This window comes from Meleagris gallopavo, chromosome 9 (assembly GCF_000146605.3).
Source record: "Meleagris gallopavo isolate NT-WF06-2002-E0010 breed Aviagen turkey brand Nicholas breeding stock chromosome 9, Turkey_5.1, whole genome shotgun sequence".
In the NCBI taxonomy this organism is placed as follows: Eukaryota; Metazoa; Chordata; class Aves; order Galliformes; family Phasianidae; genus Meleagris; species Meleagris gallopavo.
In genome coordinates this window covers 9,688,208-9,696,664 of record NC_015019.2, presented here as the reverse complement: position 1 = coordinate 9,696,664, position 8,457 = coordinate 9,688,208, and the positions used below count along the sequence as shown (strand labels likewise).

Genomic DNA, 8,457 nt, shown 5'->3' with positions numbered 1-8,457 from the left:
CCCATGAAGGGAAAGATACTAATTCATTCAAATGAAGTGAGTAAACTCAACATGGGTCTTCAACATCCTGGGGAATGCAGGAAGTGTCAGCTGTGAAAGAATGGAACATGGCAACCCAGCAATTACATTACTCTCACCTGCTACAGTGTTAGTGGGACTCCACTACTACACTGCTTCCCCATCTTTTATTAATTTTACTTTTGCTTCAAATTTACGTTATTCTTATTTCAGAAAAACAATATTCAGCAACTGGACCAAAGTGAAAAAAAAAAAAAAAAACCTCAGGTCCATTCAAAAAGTGCTTCTTTACATACTTTGACTTCTAAAACTATATTGCCAAGGTCCTTTGTAAAACAGTATGTAATATCAAAATTTTACTGAGCAATTTAACCATAACTTTTCCCTCTTGCACAAAAAGAAAAAAAAAAAAAGATTTTCAACATACTTAGTTAAAATCAGAGGAAATTATTACCACAAAATTAGGAAATAAGCCATTTTCTGAACAAGGACCACATTTACTGGAAAGAAATTTCACCTCTTTAACATATGAATGAAAAATGCTATCTGAATGTAGGCAGTTGTTTTAAATTATCCTTGGAAGCAGGCAAGAAAGATCTGAGTTTTACCTGAATTTTCTTAAAATGATAAAAATATTTAAATTCTTTAGGAACAGAACTGCACAGTAGACCTCTTTTTTCCTGAAGGACACAGTAATTTTCCCCCCCATGAGACGCCATATTTCTTTGCTTGTTGTTTGTTTTCTTGTTTTGCGAAATGGATTTAAGAGATCTCTTCTGCCTATGTACACCCTGGGAAAATAACTGTTGAGCTAACCTATGTTGTGGGAGTTTTTTATTTTTTTTTATTTTATTTTATTTAGGTTTTGCAGGAATACTTTACTCACATGAAAGGGAAAACCTATTTCACAATCAGTCTGAGAGCTTTTTTCATTCATTATTTTCTGCATAATTTACTTTTATCATGTGGATATCTGGGGTTTGTGGTTTTCAGCGCTTCTCATCCTCCTGACCTGTTTTGTCTTGTGTTGTTATATTCCTTTGGAATATATATCTCAATGCTGCCAAGGACTGCTCAGGTGCGGTATCAGAAAACTAGCTGACACAGAAGATTAATATAGAAGAACATCTGAACTGCTATTGCATACCAAACAAATTCCCTGCCCTCCTTTCGTCACTAATTCCAAGGCACAAAAACTCTTTTACTTATGCACATTTTAATCTGATATAAATGCCTCCTTTTTCTTTCCTTCAAGTGATCTGCTTCAGTAGGTCTTACTTGTATTCTTACAGTAGCCATGAATGCTTTTCTTCTAATCTATCTTTTCACAATTCATTCCCTTAAAATATTTTCCTCCAGCCACTTATTTTAATTCCACTTTGTATTTCTTGTTCTGACCTAATTTACCTGTGACAAAAGAGCTCCCAGTTAGACAAGGGAGAAATAATAATTACTAAAGTCTGCAATGGAAGTTACTTAGAGGAATATTCCCTTCTGTTATGGTACTTTTCTCATCAGTAGAAAGAAGTAAAGCTCAGATGAGATTGGAGTAGTAAATTGTTCTTACATGTTTTTTATTAAAATTATGTCAATACCAGAATATCGACCTAGTGATACCAGAGCTTGTATTACTTAGCTTAGAGATTGATTAAAAAGGAAGTTTTATGATCCATCATTTCCACTCAGGGCCTTCATACACATCTCTAACATTCTCTCAATTTTCATGAAGTTTCTTTTTATTTAGACATATTTCTTACTCTAACTGGTTTATTTCTCTTAGTTAGTACTCAAGAGATCCTCATGTAAAATTAGAATTTTAATGAATACAGAGAAAAAATAAGCTTTTCCGGGTTATTTAGTTGTGCTCTAGAAACATTTTCTATCCCTCCAGAGAAAGTTTTATCCCTCTTAGTTTGTTCACTCTCTCTGTTTCTCAAGGTCATGCTATAAAATGTAATATCCATTAAGAAATAACAAACAAACTAATTATATGAAAGTTGTTGGGAATGTTTTTGGACGAAGGCAACCAGTTTTGGAAAGTGTAACTTAACTGCAAAAATTACTTCACATACATTTAATGATGCTATTCACCATTCACAGCTAGTGGAGCTCTGCAATGCTTGATGTATCCCAAGATAGTCTCCTATAAATTTTTACCAGACAAGTTTGAAATCAGAAATGTCTCCAGTGAGAGATTAACCCCTGTACTCATCCCTCTATTCTTTGCAACATTTCTGAATTTCAAAAACAGTCCAAAGTTTAAATGTCCCAATGTGAATATCTGGCCTAGTTACAAATTCTATTCCTCATTAGTCTCTTTGTATTATCACCACTTAATCTCTAATCTAATTAATTTATTTTGTGGTCTGTTCTTACTGTTTTCAACTCTTTTCAAATCTCATTTCAGAGTGTCCAATGCGAAAACTTTTAGGCTAAGCAAAAATCACACTGTTCATCCATATCATACACAATTTTCCCTATTTGCTAATACTTTATGTTCCCCAGCAATTCATGTTATTTTCTTTCACTATCTTCTTCTCATTTACATAGAGCATCTCTGGTTGTTAATATGCTTATGTATATGTATATGGAGTTTTCAGTTTTCATCCTCTAATTTTTAGTGAATAAAAGAAATTTTTAAATTTTAGCTACAGAAAGACACATCCATTTCTAGTACCTGAGTCTTCTGTTGAAAAGGGCAAGCTGTTACACTTCCAAGAAATCAATGCAGCTGACACATTAAAATACACACCTAGCAATTTTAAGCAGTTTTGCTGACTTAACCTGGTTTAAAATCAGCCATTAGATGAGTTCACTATGATTTATAGTTGAAAGTCAGAGACGTAGCAACAAATTATATTAACATCACTAAAAGTAAATTAATACTGGAAAAATAGGGATTGCAGAGCAGCAAAATCTTTCCGATAACAAAGAATCACAGGTATTAGGACAATTACATTCAAAGGAGACATGTAAGCACTGAAATATTTAGCATCAGTGTCACATTATAAGAAAAAAGTTAAGCAGTCAACAAAGAATCAGGAACCCACTAGAAATCCTTGTAGCCTATCAGGCTCACTGATATTTAAAATACTTGCATTCTGTCTTGTTAGGATTAGTGAATTGTGATTAAGGCAAAAAAAAAAAAAAAAAGAATATTTATCTTGTCAGATCGATGGCTGAAAGTACCAGTAGCTGGATTAAGCCTGTGTGCGTTTTAGGCCAATTTATGAATTGAGGAATGTAATTATTCTCCCAAATATTTATCTTAGCTAAAGTACGATATAGACAGCAGCAAATAACACTGCAGAACTATCAAACGGGAGTTTCCTCAGGAAATCCCAGGAAAATTGAGCAAAATGGAGAATAGAGAAGGGTAACCTGATACTCGAAGAATAAAACTAGAAAATTTGTACATTCAGATACAAAGATGAAAACAATTCCTGCAAGGCAGTGATATTTAAGCATGTAAAAAAAAAGAAAAAGATCTACACAGGAAGGCTAGAAAACTTGATGTGCTCACAAAAGTACAATTTAAAATGAAACAGACTTACACTTCAATTTTCTTTTCTCATCAGCAACATCCTTCCATCTCAGGGAGAGTAATTAAGGTACTCTGTTACAGATTCACACAAATGAATTTAAATAATGCTTTTTAATCATGGAGGAGCCTATGCAGAACATTCAACTGAAAGTGTCCATTGGGTTAAGTAGATCAATTTAGCTCTAGTAACAGTTCTAGATAAAACTATTTAGCAATACTAAGAAATATGATTTATTTAAGGTAATCATACAGCACTTCTATTCTTTATGATCCACCAATCTAATTGTCTCTCAGAAGAAATTTGATGAGAAGTTTGTTAATCTATTTTGAATCCCTTTCCCAGAATATTCATGCTTTGGTTTGGGGCTAGAGGAGTACAGAGAAAGTTTGCATACCTGTCCTGGTCTCTTAGTCCTTCCAAACACCCAAGTCCAGCCATTGTTACTGATCACATGTGGACCAACATTGTTCTTTGACTTGCCATATGGCAGATCTATGTTAGTTAACTGATTTTGTCTTGTACAGAACAGTGCTACAATACTTGCTATTTAAAGAGATAAAAAGAAAGGAACAAGTTGTTACAGGAGGCCCCATGTTTACCTGGTTTTTTTAGATGCTGTTTCATTTACATGGCAAGAGTATCCAAAGTTTATCTCAGCTTCTCCAAAGCTCTGAGATAGGCTAAGAATAATATTTATTCTGAGGCTGCAAGACAGTGAAACACACTGATCCGAGAATAAACATCATTTAACTACCACATATTTTTAATAGTAATCTTCAAGACTTCATTTTTCTTTGTTTTCAAAATTTAAGAGAATTTCAGTTGCAAGAATGGAAAAAATGGAAAACTGCAAGACTCAAGAATATAGTGACTATAGAAATTTACCCAAGTTAAAAAAAAGTCAACACATTTGGATTCATTCCAAGAAGAAAAAATATGCAGTACCTAGACCTCAAGGCACCTAAAAATGAAGAGTGCTCTGCTCTTGAGTCCAGTTCAGCTACACCTAGTTCCATATTAAACCACATTCACAATATTTTGTGTAAGAATAAGTTAAGAGATGCTATTCCCCCACTTTTACTACAAGTTTTATGCCAAACTCAAGCACTTGTTCAAACAATGTCATAATTCACTTCTGGGTGTACCCTCTCCATCAAAACTTTCCTTCAGCAGGTGAACAAAAAAAACACAAATATGACTGAAAGCTTCTTAGAAATTCAAACAAATTTTGACAGAAACTTCCTTTCCAAAATATTTTTGGATATTTTCCCAGCTCTAGTATGTAGTCATAATTTAAGCTATTGTTATTTTCTGTACCTTCTTTTCCCAATATTTAAACTATATGGAGAATCAGAAGTTACTGCAAAGAAACACAGAAATATCACCTATATAAGAACTGTGAAGTGTTGTTTTCTTGCCCTCTGCACTGTGCAACACACATTTATGCCTGTGTTTTCCTCCCTAATAGTCATCACAGCAAAGAATTACCAAGCATATTTTGTGGTTTGATTACTAAAATTTAACAAAATTTTAGTTTTTCAGTGCTCATGTCTGAATATAATATATATGTATATATGTGTAATATATATCATCCTTTTCAGGATATCATATCTGGCTGCTCAATAAAGTGACTGAGATGAGTAATTTCAGCCTGCAACACTTCAGTGTATTAACCACAGGTAAATATCTGTATGTCTGCCATCCCTGCTTCCTCAAGTTTTCTTCACTTACACATTCCCATCTGACCACTACATCTCCTTGTGCATTGAGTCATCTTGCGTGTGCTTCTTTTTTCTCATTTTATAAGACATAGCATTTATCTTCACTGTGTTTTTCTAATTTGTCTTCCACGAATTTGGAGAAAACTTGGTTTTCAGCAAGTAAGATCAGAGCTGTAGTTTCCACGCAAGGGGAAACATGTTAGTTTGCCCAACTCATCACAGTTTCAGTTAACCCCAGAACAGCAACTGCCTCACAACCGCACTTGAATGCTATGAGACCATTCACACAATCAGACACTAACATTTAAGATCTAAAGAAGACACAGTTCTACTTTTTCTATGTTTTTCTACTTTCTAGAGCATAAATACTGGCTTTCAAAATGTACTGCTCTTCCACGGTCAGCTTGCTGTGATGCTCTTTCTGTTGAAGCCTGTTCTCTCTGTGGCATGGATTATAACAGGATTTTGCAAGACCTGCTGTTGTTAGCCAAAGGAAACTGCATTCTGCATAAGAAATGTAGGCCAGCCAGGAAAAGCGGGAGAAAGGAGGGCATGACACACCTACACAACTCCCAAGAGGCACTTTGGTGCCTCAACATTAGGCAGACACTAATTAAGTTCAGATAGATCCATGATTAAATGTTGCTCAATTTGTTTCATTTGTTATGATTTGACTCAAAATAAAATACATTATTTACATCTCATCAAAAGGGAAAACAAGGAATTTCATTTTAACATCCATGTGGCCTTTCCATTGCAGGAGGGGAAAATCAGGAAAATTCCATTGCAAATTCATTGAACTTTGTTACAATTCATAACAATTTAAATCAAAAACACATTCAAGAATATCACTTTCTCATCTTTACTTAAGATAAAACTTCACATAAAACATGAGACTGTATTTTTCTACGTACTAGATTTGAATAGACAAATCCAGATTGTTCTAGAGAACTCAGAGAATCCAATTCAGTTTTCAACTCTCTGAAGGTTATCAAATCGTTTATTTACTTTTAGGTCCCAGATCTTGGAATCATAAAGTTATGGCACAAAGATGTATTTCTCTTTTCTTTTTCTTTTTTTAATATATTCAGAGTGTATTTTCTAACCTTTAACATAATTTCTATGCTTTGGGGTTTTTTTGTTTGTTTTTTTTTGTTTGTTTGTTTGTTTTGTTTTGTTCCCTCTCAACATAGTAAAAAGAAGTCACCTACTCTTTTATGCAAAACACCTGTGCAATTACATAAAAATTATTCTAGTAGACACCCAAATACACTTAAACACTGTTCTCAAGACCTCTGTGCTAATAAATCTGTACAGTATGCCCAGATGTCTTATACTATTAGCATAAACCACAATACATGTATATTTTCTAGTTAAAATAAACTCATTTGTTCTATACTTAAAAGTTGTAGTTATACTGTTGTGCTTACCAGATTGAAATTCAAAGTACTTGACAAGTTGAGAACTTTTGAGATCTTCAGAAGTTGCATATCCAATGTCTGAGGAGGCAGAATTTATCTTAATAAAAAAAAATAACATACATGTATGATGCTGGTTTTGATGAGAAAAAAAAAGAACAAGAACTAAATATAGGGCAGTGCAAGCTGGTTAAGTACATAACCCCCAGTACATAAATAAGTAAAATAAACAGTGAGGAGCTTTAAGTGTACTAAAAGTATTCTGGTCAGTGCTATAAGTCATCATCTACTTACCAGAGTATTATACATGTTCGATCAGTATACCACATATCACAAACACAGAAGTAATAATTTTTTTCAGAACTAAAGATTATGAACCTAAGGAAAATACAAGAATGCGATCTGAATGAAACTGCCACCAATGAGATATACAAAAATCTCTGCTCAGGCTGTTGTGACTGGAGATGAGGAACAGCTAAAAATGAAAGGAAGCAACAGGGGAAACATCCCACACTGACTACTGAGTGGGGATGGCACATTTTCCAGAACAGCTATGCTTGCAAAAGTATGCTTCCTTTGAAGGCTGTACTGGTTAATTGTGCTCTACAGATTCAAAAATCTGAAGCAAAAGTTCATAGTGCAGAAATGGAGTTAGAAGTGCTGTAGAAACCATACGTTTGTCTTAATGTCGGTGCGTATCTGGGAAGAAGGAACATTGACCTTTGCAACAAATAGAGCAGGGACAAGATTGTAATTTAGGAAGAACTAGATCCAAATAGCTGACCATTTAACAAGGCTTAGGCAGTAAAGAAATCATTGATAGAAGTTGGAGCTTTCCTTTTTTTTTTTCTCCCCCTCAATGTATGGATTTAAAGTATGTCACCAGAAGATAATATGTTGCTTTAAAAGTCAGAGCATTCTAACAGTTGAAGGTATATTTCTGTATTCAAATCAAATCTGCCTAAAGGGAATAGATGTTTTCATAGTTCTGTTTTCTTTCAGAAAAATATTATACATGCCATGTGGTGATGCTAACAAATCTGCATTTGTTTCCAAAGTTCTTCTCATGTTTAATCAATTCACGATAAGGCCATCAAAATTCTTTCTTTTATACGTTTGATGATAGCTTATTTCTTAAACATTTATTTTTATATTCTGGAAAAATAGAGTGCATCATATTATCCTGTCATACTCAATGATACCAAACTTCTATGAGCTTGTGAGGAACGAGCTAAGTAATGACAGTACTTTGGGGTCTAGTAAAGTAAAAGTAACTTGTTAAAAATTACATCTTAAATTGGCTCTGAGCAGCAGTATCATCTGCAGCATGGTTACCAATCTTCATATTTTCCCATTAAGATCTGCCATATGTCTAGAATATCTATTTAATAGAAAACTGTAATTATTTTACCTAATTAACTGATACGTTAAATCAAAGGCCGACTCTACAAAGTAAGTTAAAACATAGCAATTATGGATTGTGATGCTTATTTTTATTCTTACAATTGTCAATGGAGTTTCTCCCTGACTATGATTATTACAAACTGATTAACTTTCTTTTTATAATTTAAATCTTTCTAAAATGTGTAAATATATGCTAGTATTTACAGGTTTTGAAATTACAGCTGAAGGAATTCATTTTTCCTTTATTTATTGAAAGCAATCACAATTAACTCAGCCCCATCAATGCTTCATATGGCCCCAAACGGTACATGTGATGATAAAAAAATATATCCCTCAGTGTCTATTGCTCAT

General features: G+C 33.7%; 1 long non-coding RNA gene across 1 annotated transcript; it reads right to left on the bottom strand.

Annotated features, from left to right (window-relative positions):
* Window positions 1-3,569: 3,569 nt before the first annotated feature.
* On the bottom strand, window positions 3,570-8,197 carry LOC116216945. Its single transcript, XR_004160684.1, has 3 exons — window positions 6,715-8,197; window positions 3,958-4,106; window positions 3,570-3,634 (listed from the first exon to the last, which is right to left on the bottom strand). It is a non-coding gene; the product is annotated as an uncharacterized LOC116216945 (long non-coding RNA).
* Window positions 8,198-8,457: the final 260 nt, after the last annotated feature.